The 19,117-nt window shown below is 48.4% G+C and overlaps 1 protein-coding gene and 1 pseudogene across 3 annotated transcripts in view; both read left to right on the top strand.

Annotated features, from left to right (window-relative positions):
* Positions 1-19,117, top strand: part of ADRA2A (adrenoceptor alpha 2A) — a 42,116-nt gene that overhangs the window by 10,063 nt on the left and 12,936 nt on the right. For 2 of the 3 annotated variants that reach the window (XM_058436023.1, XM_058436024.1), the window contains exon 3: positions 1,691-1,817. The gene's annotated coding sequence lies outside the window, so the exon portion shown is untranslated. Of the gene's footprint in view, positions 1-1,690; positions 1,818-17,673; positions 17,764-19,117 lie in introns of those variants that run through there. The other variant, XM_032177945.2, reaches the window with a different exon arrangement.
* LOC131383156 (leydig cell tumor 10 kDa protein homolog) lies at positions 15,185-18,467 on the top strand (annotated as a pseudogene).

Genomic DNA, 19,117 nt, shown 5'->3' with positions numbered 1-19,117 from the left:
AGCCGCAGGTAAAGGATTTTATCTTGAGGGCATGGGGAGCCATGAGAGGTTTTTTAGGCAAAGGAGGGACATGATCAGATTTTTTTTGGTTCAGAACAATCATTCTGGCTGCTGGGTGGAGACTGATGGGGGAGGGGTATTGGGAGCAGTAACTCAGTCAGAGTGTTAATAGCCTGACCACGGTGCTGACACCACAGGGAAGGCCAGGAGCCCTCACTCCCTCAGGGTCACCCAGTGGCAGCGCCAGTCTCTGTGCAGACCCAGATATTGGGATTTTAGAGCTTCCCCTGCCTGCAAAATACTGTACACCACTGCTCCTACCCTCCGTGAATTTCCATCTTCAAGGAGTGGCTCCTTGGCTCAAGCTTCCTATTCATGGTCAAATGCAAACATCTCCTGGAGCGTGAATTCAGTCAGTCATGGTGGTATGTTGACCTAACAGGCCACGGGACCTGACCAGGTGTGACTCGCTTCTCATTTCTGAACGTCACCTGTCTTATCGACACGACAGGCTAGGGAGGATTTGAGGAGAGACCGTGGAGCACAAGCATGTCATGTCCCCAAAGATTAGTTGATTATGAAGGGTGAATGAGAGCTTGCAAGGACTCACCCCGGCCAACCCCGTGGATTCTGCTTGGGGTCAGAAGATCTGATAAGCCCCAAATCTGGAACTTGAGCTGCTGACTCCTGTTCTGGGCTGTTGAGGTCCTCAAAGATAAAAGTCATCCATTTCCAAGAAGTTAGGGAACCTGCGACTTGACAGGGATGTCTACTTTGCCTGCCGTGAGGAGCTTTCAGCAGCGAACTCACTGCTCTTGGCTGGGCCTTTTCCTATGACCCTCCACATTTGCTTGTTTGCCTGAAACCTAATTCTCCCATTTTGAACACTTGCTTGGAATGGAGCTGTCCCTCCCGGGAGCTCCCAGAGATGGCAGCCCAGGTGAATGAATTGAGGAGAGAGCTTTGGGTTCTATACTAGATATTTTCTACTTGCACCTCCGGCTATAGTCTCTGCCCTTGTCCATGCTGGGCCCTGGAAGGCTGAGCCCTGTGAGCCGCCCCTGTACTCTTTCTTCTGTGCTCTCTGAGTTCTGCCTAAGGGCAGCCACCAGCAGATCAGGGTGCGGGAGTGAGAGTGGAGAATGTGCTGATTCTCCCTGCTCTCTCCCTGTCCGGACACAGCTTAGCAATGGCTGCAGGGGTCGTCTGCCAGCACTGCCTGCCAGGCATCCTTCCCCCAAGTCCCAGCTCCAATAGTGTGGGTAGCATCTCGCCCCTTCTGAAGGTGCTCACAGCTTCCCGTTGTGCAATTCCCAGGTCTTGGAGGGAATGGCTGGTATTCCTGAGAAGGGCACTTTAAAGCTAAAACTTTGGAATCAGGAAGACCTGAATTAAAATCCTGGTTCCATCACATAGCTTTGGTTTAACCTCGAACAGATGGCTAAGCACCAGTTTCTCCACATGTAACTTGTAGAAGAAGTTACCAGTGTTTGGGGAGGTTGCTTAGGCCCATGCTTGGCATCTGGTAGAGGCTCAGTAGTGCTAACCTTTTCTTCTCCAGTTTGGGAGCTGGGTGGTTCCTTTTACTCCCGTAACTGCCCTGGGCTGAGCTGGGCTGGGTGGGGTAGTGATTTAGGGTGATTCGTGACAGAGATTTGACCTCTTACGTCTTAGCTTTCTCTTTTTCCAGCCTGATGGAAGACCTTGTGTCTTCAGTAGCACAAGAGGGTGGGCCTAGAAGAACTCCAAGACCCATACGAGACCTGTAACAACCACAATGCATTTCTAGACTTGAAACTGAGATCTCCTGGTGCCAGGTTAGTGCTCCTTGCTGCTTCGCTGCACCCCAGGGTGGTTTAACTATCTTCTGAACCTAATGCTCATTTCTGCCTCCATAACTCTGCTTCGATTCTCCTGCATGTGGAATGCCAAAATCTGCTGCCTCCCCAAATCACACCCAAACTTTAAAGCCAAGCTACACCACCACACTTTTAAATTTTAGTAGTGGAAAGAACCTGGGGTTTGGCATCAGTTATACTGTGGCTTAATCCTTGGGTCTGTCTTCCTGTCAGTTCCGCTCTCCATCTCCAAAGGTGGCAAATGCCCAATAGGGGCACATGGTGGAGGGCATCATACTGCTGCTGGGAGGAGCTACTCATGGGCCTGCCCCCTGCCCTCCCATTCTCGAAAGCTCCGAGGGAGGGTCTTTTCATCACTCTTTCTTCTCGTTCAAATGAATTGGGGCCGGAGACTGGTATCTTCCCCAGTTCTTCTGTGCCCACTACTGGAGAGCTTTTGGTCAGAAGAGTTTCAGACCTAAACCAAAAGAGCCGGGTGTGGTGGCTCATGCCTGTAATCCCAGCACTTTGGGAGGCTGAGGTGGGTGGGTCATTTGAGGCTGAGAGTTCAAGACCAGCCTGGCCAACATGGTGAAACCCTGTTTCTACTAAAAATACAAAAATAGCTGGGCATGGTGGTGCATGCCTATAATCCCATCTACTTGGGAGGCTGAGGCATGCGGATTGCTTGAACCCAGGAGGTAGGGGTTGCAGTGAGCAGAGATCATGTCACTGCACTACAGCCTGGGTGATACAGGGAGACTGTGTCTCAAAAGAAAGAAAGAAAGAAAGAAAGAAAAAGAAAAGAAAGAAAGAAAGAGACGTAAACCTAAAGGAAATCATGAGACATGCAGATTTTCCCCTTGGAGGGGAAAGCTTTCTCCCCTCTAAGCCACCCCTAACTCATGAGTTCTCCAAAGCTCTCCAGCATGGGGCTAAGAAGAGCTTAGATTTTGGTGTCTGATGGACTGGGGTTTGCATCCTGGCCTCAACTCTGGCAGTCTACTTGACGCTGGACAAGTTGTTTTTTTTCCCCATGGTATCAGGTAAAAATGGGTAAAATATTACCTGTCTCATGGGGCTGCTGTAGAATTAAACGAGGTGATGACTTTGCAGTAGTAACTCAGCATTGGACATAGAAGATGGCTTTGGTCCTGTGAGCTGTAGGTCTGGGGGCAGGGCTGCCTCTGTGTAATCTCTGGACACTCTTCGATTCCATCTCCAACACTTGCTTCCTGCTCCCCCAGCTTTGTGGAATGTGGCCTGTGGATCCATATTTCACTTCAGGGCTGCACCAGAGTTCCCTGTCTTTGTCCCAGTGTAAGTTCTGAAAGGGCAGAGCAAATAGGAGGAAGTGAAGGGAACTAATTGGAGTACTTTCTTTACTGCTTTATGCTTTGGTTTACTCATATGTAAAAATTTTTGTTTGTTTTTTGGTAAGAAACAAACAAGTTAAGGTAAGTTAAGTGTTTAGAACAATGGTGCAAAGTAATTGCTCAATAATGGTTAGCTCTTATTTACTTATTTATTTGGCACTTACTGTGAATTTGTCACTATGCTAAGTCCTGAGGATACAAAATGGGAAAGATCTAATTCCTGTCCTGAGTTTCATGTTGGAGATAAAGTAAATAACTAGAGTAACTCACTGTGTTATAGACAATGGCAAGAAATTAGAAACAGTAGTTCTCACCAATAGTAGGGGATTAACTGTAATGTTTATTTCATTTATATACTGGAATATTTTGTGTATTTAAGAAGAAAACAAATCTATGTGAAAACTGTTCATAATATAGATTTAAAAGAAAAAGACAGATGACAACCAATAGAGTATGATCTCATAGAAACTGAAAAATAAAAAAACAAAAAAACTGGAAACACCAAACTGTTAGTAGTTACCTTTGGCTGGGGTGTTTGTAGTCAATTTTTTCCTAAAATTTTCTTCTTACATTTTTCTGTAATGATCATGTATAACTTTTGTAGCAAAATGAAAATTTTTTGAAAGCAAGAGGGAAACACTATAGTGTCCCAGTTTAGAGGGAAGGTATGTTATGTCTATTGAAGAAATGAAGGCTGTGATGAGAGGAGATGGACATAATCAATTCATAAAAATTCAAAAATGGATATTTACAGCAGAAAAAAAAGCCAGTCTCACCAAAAAGGAAATCGACACAATGGGAAAAGACATTAGGTAGAAAATATTCAGAAAAATTTCCAATCCTGCACATTTAAGACTGATTCCTTATAATAAGAGGAGTTTGATATCGATGTTGATGGCCGGCACATAGGGAAATAAATGCATCTCCATTTGGTTAATGGAAAAACTTTCTAGCAATGAAAGAAATGAGCCTGAGAACAACTGTGGGGTATCTCACATTAAAAAAAAATATGGAAATAATAAAATCGCATAATAAAATCACAGTAAAAAGGAGAAATCGTAGCATGCAAGGCCAGGAAAGCCACAGCTGTGTTAGAGATCGACAGCAGGTGTCCGTTCTGAGTGCTGCATGCTCGTGCTCTATTGGGTGCTAAAATTTTAAATAGCCCCCCTTGAAACACATGTGTTCATACATACCTGGTATGATATGTAAATTGGGCCTTATCTTCTGGAGAGAAATCTGGCAATATTGTAAGACGAGCCATAACATCACTTACAATATTATTTTTCTCCACTGTCACTCTCTTGAAAAACACTCACTAAAGAACTAATATTAAGAGAAAAAAGATGCCCACAATAATGCTGTTTATGTTAGCAAGCACTGAAAACTATCCGATGTCCACTCATAGGGACGTGGCATATTCTCGTAACACCACATATGCATCAGGGTTGTTTGCGATGCCCTCTTCATATCTGAGTTCTTGTGCAGTCTCACAAGTGGGTGCATATTGTCATTCTGACTTTGTGGTGGATCCGTGTGACATGCTAAAGTTACTCAGAGTTTAGTCTCTGCTCTACCACTTCTTCAGGAGCACAGTCCACAGCTTTTCCCATAACATGTGGCTGCATGTTTATGATGCCACATCCAAGGACTTTGTTTCCTGCTGAATCTCAGTCACCTACAACCCATAGTAGGCATCCAGTAAACATTTGGTGGATGAATGAATGAATGATACTTAATGTGATGAAATACACCTAAGTCAGTAGATGTGACCATTGAGAACCACGTTAATGCAGGAATGGTGAATGCAAAGATGAGAACATGGTGTCAAGCGTGACAAGGCACACACATTACATGACTGCTCCACACCTGGATGTGCACAAAGACAGAGGGAATCGCTCACCTCACAGGGGCTAAGTTCCGCAGGAAAGAGAATGTTTAAGTACTTGTGTTTTAAGGACAGAAGAAGTGCTGTCCATCAGGGAAGAGCCTGCCTCCTGGCTGGCAAAGTCCTCGCTCTTAAATTATCAGTGGTTGATTTGGTAAAAGGGCTAAGATCAAACCTGATGAGATCTACAGGTGTTTGATTTCCCAAGACCTGTGGCTCTGATGCATTTTTGTGCTTGAAACAATTACAAAGTGAAGATGGGATGTGCAGAGACTTGTGTGGATACACTTTGTATTAGCCAGGGTTCTCCAGAGGGACAGAACCAATAGGATATATGTCTATATGTCTATGTGTATAGGAGAGAACTGGCTCACATGATCAGAAGGCAAAGTCTCATGATAGGCCATCTGTAAGCTGGGGAAGAAAGAAACAAGTAGTGGCTCAGTCCAAAAGCCTCAAAAGCAGGGAGGCTGACAGTGCAGCTGTCAGTCTGTGGCCCAAGGCCTGAGTGCCCCTGGCAAATCACTGATGTAAGTCAAGAGTCCAAAGGCCGAAGAACCTGCAGTCTTCCAAGGGCATCAGAGGAAGAGAAGGAAGCATCCAGCATGGGAGAAAGATGAAGCCAAAGGACCCAGCAAGCCAGCTATTCCCCCTTCTGCCTGCTTTGTTCTAGCCGTGCAGACAGACGATTAAATGGTGCCCATCCACATTGAGGATGGGTCTTCCTCTTCCAGGTCACTGACTCAAATGTCAATCTCCTCTGTCAGCACCCTCACAGACAACACCCAGAAACAACACTTTACCAGCTATCTAGGCATCCTTCAATCAAATCAAGTTGACACTTAGTAGTAACCATCACACACCTATAGGCTGTCAAGGGCTGTGATAGGCACTGCCTGGAGGGTTGTGGAAGGATCCTCAGAGAGAATAGCTTTGTGCAGGATCTTGGGGATATGGAGGAGTGGATGTGTGTGCATGCACAAGTGTGTGTGTGGGGGATACACACACATGTTATATACTATACATATACATATGTCTTTCCTCTGTCTCTCTCTCTCTATATATCTCTATATATGGCAATGATTGCTTTGAGTTGGGGGAGAGTCTTAGCTTTTAAACACAGAGAGAGGGATTGAAAACAGAACCCTGATCTAGGAGTTTGCCAGTGCTCAGGACAGTGGAATTGGAGGAAGGTGTTCTTGTCCTAGCTTTTAGACTGGAGACAAAAGGTGGTCTCAGCTCATTAAGTAAGGATGGCCCTGGATCTGTAGGGAAGAACCAGAAAGGAGTAAGGGGTCAGAACTAATAAGCTCATATGGCTCAGGGCTTCACAGTACCATTCCTGGTCATCCTTTGTGTGTGCAGCAACAAAGGTCAGCCTTTGTTTTGCTCTCTGGGTGACTCCTGTCCTCCATGCCACCCTCCATGGAACCTCCATGGCTCCCTGCCTCAAAGTCAGGGTCACTTGGGCATGTATTCATAGCCACTTCTTCTGGGTTCTCTATTGTGTGGCCTGGGTCGGGCAGGGTCTTGGCACCCCATCACTGCCCTTGCTCATCTGCAGCAGCTCTGGTGTGTGCTCACTGTTTGCAGTGTTAGTCCTGAATCACTCACCACAACTCACTTGCCTTGTGCTGTCCAATCTTACTTCAGTTGTCCTGATGACTAATGTGGTCCCTTCCTCTCTCAGTTCTTAATTGTTTTGGTTTGCATTTGGCACATGCTGTTGTTGTCTTCTGGGTTTTGTCTCCTCTTAGTGATGATGATGATGATGATGATACCACCTATTTGGTGATAATGATTCCTCACTCTCTGTCCCAGCAATACAATGGAGAATGTCTTATGCACATTTCCTCTGACCCAGCCCTGGGCTGCTACTATCATGAGGCAGGGATGACTCAGACTCTGCTGGTCTCAGCTTTGCAGATGCGATCTGGACAGTTTCCCTGCCTGGGAGCCGGATGGGAGCAAAATTGATGGAAGCAGTAGACACATGACACTCTTTGTGAGGTATCAGCTCCAGGCTCTTTGTGGGGTTGGAGACTTTCTTGTACCTTCTGCATATTCCCTGCTTTTCTGCAGCACTCCCAGCAACCTCTTTTCACTGGGGCAGAGAGAACCAAGGTGATGGTATTGAGGGGATTGGATTCAGTCTGTAGCTCATCAGGGTCATGTGTGGGATGGAGGCCATGTGTGAAAATCAACCCGCTTGTTATGTGGTGAATGTCTGTGGTTTGCCTCCTCAGCCATCATTCTCTCTTCTGGCAATAGCCTCACTCCATCTATGTATTACTCTCAATCAGTGTGTTTGGGGTGGGCTCCAAGGTGACTCTATGAGCTAAGCCCAGGTTTGTAGCCTGCCAGTGTATCCCCCACTATGACCACAATGAATGGGTTAGGGGCCCATCCCTGAATCGGTCAGAGCCAATAAGATGCCAGAAGACTTTCAGTGGAATTGTTGAGAAAGAGGCAGTGTTTTTTCCCACTGGATGTGCCATGTCCATCCACGACCGAGGCCACCAGGGAAGATGGAAGAGCTCTTAAAAAGGAAAAGAAATGGAGCCCTAATGACACCAGTTGAGTCCTTAATCTAGTTGTGTGTGAAGTGAGACCTATCTCTAGACTTTTAAAAAATTTCATGAGCCAATACATCCCCATTCTTTTAATTAAGCCAATCTGAGTTGAGTTTTCTGTCACTTACAACAAGGAAGTCCTGATAGATACAGTCCTGTGACTTTGGGTCAAAGTCACCTCATCAATATGCTCAAAGATTGTGTGAATATGAAATGAGTTTCTTTGTTTTGATTCTTTAGTTGGGTGTCACTTTGCCCTTGTGTTATGATCAACTTTCTAATTCAAACTATGTTGACACTGCCTTAAACAGTTCTTTGAACTTATCTAGAGTCCATCAAACCAAGGTCAGAAACCCATAACCCATATGCTGTCCTATGGGGACCAACAGGTCGAGTATATAAGGTTACTTGGAAAAACTCCTTGGGAGGGTGGGAGGAACTTTCAGTTATCCATCAATTTCTGGGATTCTTTTATGTTATTGGATAGGAGGTAGAGGACTTCTGACCGTCTGGGTTTATAGTCTCAGGGTCCAACTTACAATTTGCATGTTTCTAAAGAGGACAGAACAGTTGTTCTCACAACTATTTCCTGGCTCTGCAAATAGCACAACACCGTCATCGTCCCAGAGGCATGGCACAAATCCTGGCTGTCCTGTAACAGGAGCTGTTGCCACCAAGTGACTTATTTCATGGTGAAACCTTCCAGAAATGGGTTTAGACATCGTTGGAATGTGTATGTATTTTTGTGCATTGCATTTTGGGAACATTATTTGATCTAGTTGGCAAAGTGAAGCCAGATGAGCTGAGAGCATAGGTCATTTGGGCTGCCAGCTTTCTGCACTTAAATATTCTGCTTTATTCCCCTCACATTTCTATAGAAGTTCAGCTTTCAGAACTATACAACAGTATTTGGACACAAGACTCTGTAAATGCCAGTAATCTTTGTAAATCATCTATGTGTGTACATGAATCCAGTGAAAAATAAATGAGCATTGTGGTCAAATGTGTGGACCCTGAAGTCTGCACACCTGTGTTCCTCATTCACCTGAGGAATGAGGAATGTCTGTCTTGAGCAAGAGAGGAATGTTGGGGACCACATTTCTTTTGTCTTTCCAAAACCAGCTGGGGTGTCACTGACTCACCAAATTCCTCCATGTTTCCCATTTACAGTCTTTTTGGGCTGCTTCATCACACAATGAAAGGGGATGTATTGTGGATCTTTGTCTTGCCATAGTATTTGATTATTTATTATTTATTGGTCTATGTAAGCCTTTCCTCCCTCTCTGGCCTGAAACTGCTGGGTGGGTCAAGGCTGTGCCTATCCCACTCCCCACCTGAGGTCTAGCACAGTGCCTGCATGTTGAGGGTGTTTGGTATGGCCTTGTTGACCCTTGGGCCTTTGCTGCCATGGTGATGGGGCTGGCCAGTAGGTGTGAGGGAAGAGCCTGAGGGCAGAAGTTAGGGGTGGGAGGAGAGGTGTGGGTGGGGTGGCCCAGAGAGTGGGGGTCCAGTGAAATAAGGAGGCTAGAACTTTGCTTCTTTGTCCGAGGAAGGTTCATGTGGCCCATTAGCTTCACTGAGAATGGACCTGGATTCATGGCTTGAGGTGGAGCTAGAGACTTGGAAGCAACCATGGCCATTTAACCAAGGTCCATTGCCCTGGTGATGTGGGGTCCTTCCCCTGGGCCAGCCCTTCTCTTGGGCCAGTTCTGTTAGGTGGTCTGTGTCCTGCCCCCTGGGGTCTGAAGGACATAGAGGGGCTAATGGCCAAAGAGCTGTGGGCAAAGGACTTGCCCTTATTCTTCTTGGATGGGAAGCATGGAGGGGACCTGGAGTTGGTCCCTGATCCTCTACTGTCTGCAGCCATATCCTCAGGATCTGACGGAGGCAGGAAGACCCAGCCTTGCTCTCAAAGCAGCAGGCCCTGATTCCTACCACCTCTGCCTCAGCTTACCCGCTGCGCCTCCGCGGGAGCCGTTCCTGAACCATAGGCCCCAGCACATTGGCAGCATGCTCAATTGTTGGCCAGGGAAGAAACTTACAGCTCACTAGAGGAGTGACCCTGCCCTTCCATTCCCCACCCGAGATGGTCCGGGGTCTCTTGCTGGATGCCAGATGTGCCTCTGTGTGTGTGTGTGTGTGTGTGTGTGTGTGTGTGAGAGAGAGAGAGAGATGGAGGGAGAGAGCGAGAGAGAGTCACTATAAAATTGGGGGCAGAGAACAAGTAGGAAGTCGCAGACAGCACTTCTTCCCTCTCCACTGCCCCAGTTCCCAGCCCTACGAAAGCTGCCTGTCCTGGGCGTGAGGAGGCTGGGAAGGGAGTGCAGTACAGAGGGCACAGTGCTTCCAGGGCTTCTCACCTCCAGAAGTGTACTTTTGGGAAAGGAACTCAAATGTACAGCAGCTCCTCCTGGGTTACCAAGTGTGTAAACTTGTATAGGCAGCTGGGCCTGGCCCCCGAGCTGAGTGAGCCCCTGGGGCCATGCGAAGAGGCTCTGACCCTCCTATTTACTGTCTTCCTGACTTGAGCACACCATCTCCCCTTCCACTGTCTCTACTTTTTCATCTGTAAAATGGGTATCCTACCACCCCACTCCAAAGGTAAGTCTAAGGAGACCACAGGTGAGGCAGCACTTTGCAAACTCTACTGTTCCTTGCCACAGTGCTGATGGACATGGTGGACGACAGAGCACAGGAGCCCTGCACTGAAGTGCTGGGGGTCCGCAGAGGGACAGGGAGGGACAGAAGAGGCTGCTCCAAGGAAGGGCGTTTGGTTCCCACAAGAGTCGCGGATCTTTGTCTTCTTGCATTGGGCCACAAGGAACCAGAGGCTCAGCAGGGCTTTGGGATGGTGGATGCAGGCAGCAGCAGGGGATGGAAGAACAGGCACAGTCCCTCATTGCCTCAGATTTATCTAGTTCTTTGTCCCTGGTCGCAGAGGGTACCTTTCCAGACTGTGATGGGAACTACAGGGGCCCTTGGACCTTCAAGTGTGATTTTATTTATTTATTTTTTTTTATGGATGTGGTTCTAGGGAACTCAGGAAGAAAACTGGCATCCTGGCATTGGCCACCCCTAAAAATATGATGTGATGTGGCTAACGAGAAAGCACAACAGGCCTGGCTCTGCATGGCCTAATATAGCCTGGCATTCAAGTCCCAACCAGGACGTAAATGGGGATTGGTAATTGAAAGCACGAGAGGTCTCTTGGACGGGATGACGGGGAGCCTGCTGTGATCTCTGAGGTGGGCATGCCAAGGGGATCGGAAAAGCAGCCCCAGGGGACTGTCCTGGGTTTCCCAGTGTGGGTGGGGTTGGGGCCTGGATGAGGGCACCCTCATGCAGCCTCCTGCCCACACCCTGCCTAGCGGGTCAGCATCGGACTGACCAGTCCAATTAGCCCTCATGGGGAGGAGTGGTGGGCTCAGTGCCACCAGAGGTCATAAATTCCATCACCCTGACCTCTTGAGAGCAGAGTGGACCAACCTCTCCATTCCCCTGCCTTGCCAGCACCCTGGCTAGCTGATTTTGGCCCTACATGGACTCTATGAGAGAACGCGGCCCAGTCCTCCCCCTCAAACAGAGGATTGACGCCAACCTCGAGTGTGGAAGCATCATGGAGGCAATGCCAGACGCTTTTTCTTCCTCATCCTCTCTCCTCCTGCAAAGACACAGATCCATGAGTCAGCCAAAAAGCTAAAGGACTCTGATGCTATTTTGTGCTGACTTGCGACTCAGGTCTGGGGAGATAGAGGGGGCAGAATGTGGGAGAGGAGAAACAAGTTTGGGAGTGAGGATGGTTTCCCTGGGGCCACCTTGTAGGGTGACCACTTCATCTCTGTTTGCCTTGGGCCTTCCTGGTTTTGGCACTCTCTCAGTCCAGGGAGAACCAGGATGGTTGGTCATCCTTTCCCATCAAAACCTCTGAAGCCTGCTCCTCATGGGAGAACCATCTCTGGACTGGTGTCCCAGGTGACTCAGCCAAGGACCCAGAGCCTCCTGCTGGCAGAGCTAGGACTTGAATACAAATCCAGGGCTGTTTGCCCCCAGCCTGCATTACTCAGGTCCTTCCATGAAGTGGGACACCTGGATCTCTCCAATGATCTTGGCCAAGGCCTTTCCCCAGGATGAAAGTGGTGGTGAAATAGCCAAAAGAGGGAGGAGAGGGGTGAATGAGTCACCCTTGGAGATAGAAAAATAAGACCCTGCAGCTCACCCTGGCTCAGAAATGTGGGGTCCCAAGAGGGGAAAGATGCAATCTCTGCCCTTAAGGAGTTCATATCCTGCTTCGAAAAGTGCAGTGGACTTGCCTTTGGGTGCCTGGCTCAGATGCCACTCAGTGCCACCTACACGCACTCACCAGGAAACAATAGACAAAGGGTGTGGCCTATCAAGATTGCATTAATCTAATTTCCCTTATAGAATGTATTCATTCAAGAAATATGTATTGAATATTTGTTCTTAAGCACGCTGTTCCTTGTGTTTGAAACATACTCTTCTCTTTTTCCCTCCTTCTCCTCTTTCACCCCCACGTCCCAATTCCACCCATTCCTCAGGTCCCAGCTCAATAGGTAATATTTATTGAACACTTAGTATGGATCAGGTGCCATAGTAAGCAATTTGCACTGCTTTAATTAAATACATTTAATCCTCATGAAAACCATATGATTCCGTTATACCCATTTTACAGATGAAGAAACTGAGTGGTTAACCGGCTTGCCCCATGACACATGGCTCTTCTCTGTTAGGCTGGGTTGTAGCCTGGCGTGCACCTTCCCTGCAAGGAAGGCTTTCCTGAGCCCCAGTGCCCAGTTCCCATGCCCCTATAATTAGTTTCTGCTGGAGCACTTCTCACCAGGCTGTGACACACAGTCTCCTTATCTGTCTCCTCCATGAGATGGGGTTCCTGGAGGGTTGAACTCCTTCCTGCTATATCCCTGATAGTAGGCATTGAGGAGGAGTTTGGTAAATACCTATTGGATGAATAAGTGAATGAATTGATGGATGAATGAATGAGTTGCCTCAATGGCCATAGGAGCTCTGAGGTCCTCAGCAAAGGCCTTTGTTTTGTCGCTGAGGGGCACTCCACACTGGCAGAATTGGGCCAAGGAGCTCTTGATGGCCCAAGGCAAACAGCCCTCCTGAGTAACCGTATAACTGTGACATCAGGACACAAACTGATTTTTAAATACTAAAATAAGTTTAAACTTTTTAAAGTAAATGACATTCATGAATTCTTAGGATGAAACTGAGATGTGGAGGAAATTTCATGCTTGTGTTGGTGTTGACAGGCGAGTCTCAAATTTCACCCTTCACCCAGCCCCCTGCAAATTCTCCTCTGCTGTTGGAGTGATTTGGGGAAAAATTTTGAGAAATGCCGCCTGGAGTAGCTGGCTGGAGCTCAGGGCGTGGGATGTCTGGATTCAGCGTGGGCTGAAGGAAGGACATTTCAGGGAGGGGCACTGCAGGAGCAAAGGTGCAATAATGGGGACAGGTGGACCTCTCCTTGTTCCTTGTTCCTGGAGCTGGGTGAGCAGCCAGTCCCTATGAACGGCTCTGAACATGCCAATAGCTGTTGCAATGTACGATTGGCAGCCACATCCTGAAGTACTATCACCACCACCATCACTTGGAAAACCTCACACTATTTTTAGTCCCTTTAGCTCAAGAAAATATTATATCATCTCTTTCCCTCCCTACAAGCCAATTCATTGTTGATCTTGTCCCATCGTAAAACCCTGTTCTCCTTTTTAGCTGTGTGAGACCAATAAGCAGTGGGGTGGAGTCCCTCTGCTATTTTCATATTTTGTGTCACTTGTTCACATGGGAAAAATCATGATATTTTCCCACGTTGGGGCCCTGTGCAACCTGGCTTTGAATTTTAAGCATGTAATTGCTCTGGATCATGCGAGGGGACCGATGAGAATGACCGACCCGCAGGGCTCAGGGTTTCAGGCGCCTGATGTTGGCATGACTGGGGCTTGATGCTGATGATCTTGTTGATTTTAGAAGCATTTCCAAGAAGAAGAGGAGGAACCAGTGCCCTGTAGAGTGGTGGGAGAAAAGAGGGGCAAGATCCTCCGTTGAAGGAATCTGCTCTGATTCAGCAGGAAGGCTGGGAGATGCTTGGCAGTTCCAGTTCATTGCAGGTTTACAAAATGCTTTTCCACCTTGATCTCTTTTGGTCAAAGTTCTGGGAGTTGGGTTGGGCAGAAGGCATGATCTGCCTCCTACAATTGAGGAAACAGAAAGGGCAAGAAAAATAGCCCAGCGGCCCGTGGAGCTGGAAGCGGCAGAACCGGGCTGCAACTGGAGCGGCGTAGTGACTGAAGTGATGGGTCAGGGGTTCAGACAAACATGGGTGTATATGAGGCTTTTCCATTTACTGGGTGAGTATCTGCACAGTCACTTCTCTTCTCTGAGCCTCAGTTTTCTCAGCTGTAAAATGGGGATGTTATCCTCTCACAAGTTGGGTAGAATGTGATAATGGTTGTGAAGTATGTAGGAAGTGCTCAATGTATGGTCCCTATTCATACTATCAATATTATTTCTTGCTGCAGATGTCCCCTCGCTCTATGTATCTTGCCCAGTCTTCACCTCTCTCTTTACCAGAGGGTCCCATCTGTTATCTCTTTCAACTTGCAGCCAAAGAAGCTTAAAGAATATGTAAATAGTTTAAAAATTCAAGGCACAGACATGTCTGTTGTGTTCTGGATCTGCCAAGAGATATCCTTGCCATTTCTCTGCCACTTCTAGCTCCATGGGCCCCTGGGCTACTTTTCTGCCCATTTGTTTCCTCAGTTGTAGGAGGAAGATGATGCCTTCTGCCCACCCCAAATCCCAGAACTTTGACCAAAAGAGATCAAGCTGGGAAAGCATTTTGTAAGCTGCAATGACTTGGAGATACGCGTGTCCTTTCAGCAGTGAAAGGGGATTAAGAGAAGCTGCCGCTGTGGGCCAGAGTCTGACCTGGCATCATCTGGATAATGGCTGGCATTTGTGAGGCTGTGAGTTTCTAAGAAGGAAATTATCTTGGCAACTCAGCACTATTAAGCAATGGGCAGCTGTCTAGAGCCCCATCTGTGGGGGACGCACACAAAAAAACCCACTGGAAATTTAATGTCATGGGCAATGTTTACCCAAGTGCTTTCAGGGAAAGTTTGATGAAATGGGAAGATCCTTTTTGGATAAGCTGTGTGGGATACAGCATAGTCTCCCAGAGTGAGTGCCAAGAGCATAAGATGGTCCCTAAATAGGGTGGAGACAACCATCTGAGGAGCTTTCGGTTTGCTGGGGGTATTTGGGGCCAAAGATGAATGGCTTGGGGAACCCCCTTGCCATGGGATACATGGGTCTGTCTATCATGAGTCCGGGCTGAGGCTGGAAAGCTGGAAATGGAGGAAGGTGCAGTGAATATCAGGCATGTGACTGTCCTGCTATTAAGTCATTTACCCAGACTGTCCCACCCCAGCCTGAGGTTGACGTGATAGGGGCGCATATATTAGGCAGATGCTGTGGGAACTCCCTGGATGGTTGCACCGCTCTGGGGTGGACCTGGTCATGCTTAGAGGAAAGCAAACCCTGCCAGGAATTCAGGTGGCCCGGGAGGTGGGGGTGCTGGCAGTGAGTGTGTCTCACAAAGGCCACTGCCCTAGAGGCAAAGGCTGGATGGAGGCTGGCCCAGTTCCTTCTGTTCCTAATCCTACAGAATCTCCTTGAAATTTCATGGGCCTCAGGGGTGACCATGGGCTGAGGGGTTGAACGCTCCATGGCAGAAGCTTCACTTGGTAATGAAAACAGCAAAGTCCCCACCACCCAGTATGAATGACCCATGGCTCCAGGCCTCCTGCCATTCACATGGTCTAGGCGGATGGTCCAGCTAGACAGCTAGCTGTGCATGTACTGAGCCTCTGCTTTGTGCCAGCTACTCTGTTAGGTGGCTCCTCCTGTACCCAGTTTTTAATCCTTCCAATAAGCTTGCAAAGTCAGTATTAGAATTCCCATTTTATAGAGGAGGAAGCTGAGGCTGGGGTTGGGGACTCAGTCCTGGTCTAGAAGGACCCTCCCTCCCATGCATGTCTTCCAGTTCTCATGTCCACACTGGATGAGATTTCCAGTGTCCTGCCCTGCTTGCTGCGTCCTTGCTGGTTTTCGTTGTGGGTCAGGGAATTTCAGGATTCACAGATGCCGGCTGACTTAGGGTCTGGGGAGCTGAGCTCCCACCCTATTAGGGACCAGCCATAGCTGCTGGGGCCTCCTACTTAGGTGAAGTGGAAGCAAATAGGCAGTTGTTTGTGGGGCCCTGCACAGAAGGTGGAGGCGTGCTCAGGGGAATGGGGTGGGACTCCTTCTCCTTGCACCTTTCCAGCTTTTCTGGGCACTTGGTAGTGGGAAGCCCAGGGGCCAGTATTGCTTTTCTTCTGCTTTTTGGGGTGGGGCTGGGAGGTGTGAAAAGGAAATGCAGGCCCTGGGCAGAGGTCAAGTACAGAGGATGAAAAGACCAACGTGGTATTTGCTTGTCCCGTTTCCTTGCCAAAGGCCACCCCTGAAGCACAAAGCCTGGATCTTCAGAACTTGAGCCCTGCTGTCCTTCTTGAATTCTGGACTGAGACAGGGCAGGGGGCCATGGCCAGATGGATTCTTGCTTCGTTCTAGCCAGGGGAACAGCCGACTTGTTGGGCTGGACCAGGAATATGGCTGGCCCCTCACCCACTTTAGGAATCCTAATTGATTTCTTTTTTACATTGCACTTTGCAACTCCCTTCTCCTGCAGGTGAAAGGGGAAATTGGAAGGTAAAACCTGCGGTGGCAAGGCCTTGAACATTGCTTATCGTCTCCAAGTGCAGGGTGGAGAGAGTGACAGCTTTATGATGATTAACCTGTGGGTCTGCTGCATTGGAAAAAAATTAATCTCGAGCCCCAAGACCCCTCCCGCCCCCGGTCACTTTTAAATGCTACTTTCTCAAGGCTATGAACTTGATTCTTCCCCTCCAACTCGTTGTGTTTATTTTGAATAGTACTTCTCAGGAACTTTTACATTAAGCTTTCCTAGCTGATGTTGCTTGGTTTGGACTAACATCAGTAATAGGCTTATTTCCCTGGTGTAATAATGGAAAATATGCTTCATTTCATGTGCCGCCTCGGCTAAATTGTGATGGTAACATGGAGCTCTGTATTGGGAAGAATCTGGGGCCAAGACCAGACTCATCAGAAAGTAGTACTGTGATTGATTAGCAATGCCTGTCATGGCCATGGGAGGCAGGAGTGGGGACACCTGTGCCATCCCCTATTTAGGAGATTAATTTCCCCACTCCTATCTGTCTAGTCTGTAGCAAACAGACCTTTAACATAAAAAGTCAATGCTCTTCTACAAGGGTGCAATATGCTGTGCCCAGTAGGGCACCTTATGCACTCCAGAACGGTCTTGCTTTTCACCCAGCTTTTGGAGTGAAAAAAATTTTTTTTTTTTTTTGAGACAAACTCTCACTCTATCGCCAGGCTGGAGTACAGTGGCACAATCTTGGCTCACTGCAGCCTTCTCCTCCCGGGTTCAAACAATTCTCCTGCCTCAGCCTCCTGAGTGGCTGGGACTACAGGTGCCCGCCACTATGCCCAGCCAATTTTTGTATTTTTAGTAGAGACGGGGTTTCACCATGTTGACCAAGATGGTCTTGATTTCTTGACCTCGTGATCCGCCCTCCTCGGCCTCCCAAAGTGCTGGGATTACAGGTGTGAGCCACTGCACCCTGCCCAGAGTTAGTTTTCTACAAAATAGATACCATCAGCTCCCTGCCACCTACAGCAACACACATAGCCCTTCAACACGTGGACCCAACTTTTCTCCCTGGCCTCATCAGCAATACGTGCACCTTATAGTCCAGGTGTGTGGAATTTTTCTCGTTGTGTTCGGAATTCACAGTGCCCTTTCCTACATTCTTGCATTCTCATGTGTGTTCCCTTTGCCTGGAACATCTCTTCCTTTCTTCTTATCCTTTAAGATCCAGCTGGCCTCTTCCGCTGCGTGCCGGATCCTAGCACAGGGGCAGCGCAAGTTCCAGGCGCACAAGCCAGCGAAGAGGCAGCGGCGGCCTCTGAAAGGAACCGGGGCCGCAGGAAAGACGGTCGTGTTACAGCTCCCAAGAAGGCGCGCGTCGGTCAGCAGCAAAAGCTTAAGAAGAACCTAGAAGTCGGGATCTGGAAGAAGATCGAACATGCCGTGGTGATGAAAGCCAGCAACAGCCTGTCCAAGAAGCTGGCACTGCTGAAGGCCCCGACCAAGAAGAAAGGGGCGGCTGCTGCCGCCTCCTCCAACAAGACACCTTCCTGAGGACGCTGGCCCCGGCACAGGCCAACACCGCAGCCCCCGCATCCACGATGGGACCTTGCAGGTGATCCCACAGGCTGCCTGTCAGGAAGAAGACCCTGTCCCCTAGCACTGGGTCTCACTTAGAACTTCGTTGGGAGCCTGGCCCTTGGGCAGCAGACCCTAGGGTGCTGAGAACCCAGCAATGGCCAGGAAGATACAGGCACCAATCTCATCTGCCCCTGTCCCCCTTCCCAGGTCCTACCTTCACAGGTTCAACACAGAGCAATAAACCTGGCTTTGTCATTAAAAAAAAAATCCAGCTAACATGTCAGTTCCTCCATGAAGTCCTCTCTGATCCCTCCAGACAGATTAGTCCTTCCCTCCATCATCTGTATTCCCACAGCATTCTGTTCATTTCTCTATCATAGCACAGGGACATATAGACAGACAACTAAAGACGCAGCAAGCTGTTTCCCATTAGACTGGCAGCCTCCGGAGGACAGAGACCACCATGGGATGCTGCGGTGTAGCACTGCCCCTGTCTTCCAGAAGACACTTGGTGAAGGATGACTGAAGCAATCAACGTGAGGATGAATGAACTCCAGGATGTGTTGTAAAGTGACTTGAATTTTGATTCCCATTTGTTCTAGCCTGCCAAGGCTTAAATCGCATTTGTTGGAATGCGAGGAAAGGAGGAAGAGTGGTGATTAAATGTGCTTGATAAAACTTCTCTATTTTGTGTTTGGAATAAAAATGGGAAGCTTGAGATAAAATGGTGCTTGTTTCAGTGCTGAACAGGCTTCTCCAAGCAGGGCCTCCTGTCTAATCCTCCCTTAGAAGTGGGGAGGGTGGCACCAGGCTAGGCACTGTCACGGGGGGCAGTATAAAGGGTGGCAGTGGGATGGAGGTGGGAGACACCGTTTCCCTGGTGGGAGGGCATGGACAGTTCCACAGAGGGGCAGCCAGAGCCCAACATGCAAGGGTGGGAGTTTGTCGGGTGGGGCAGCTGTTCCAGGCAGGGAACAGCATGTGCAGGGCATGAGCCGTGTGCATTAACTTCCACCACACGCTGGGCGCCGTGCTGAGCAGGGGGAGCGTTCCCTGCTTCTTTCTCACCCAGATCCCCAGCTCCACCA

This window comes from Hylobates moloch, unplaced genomic scaffold (genome assembly GCF_009828535.3).
Source record: "Hylobates moloch isolate HMO894 unplaced genomic scaffold, HMol_V3 SCAFFOLD_3, whole genome shotgun sequence".
Taxonomy (NCBI): Eukaryota; Metazoa; Chordata; class Mammalia; order Primates; family Hylobatidae; genus Hylobates; species Hylobates moloch.
Note: the sequence above shows the minus strand (reverse complement) of the source record. Positions and strands in the feature narration are given on the sequence as shown.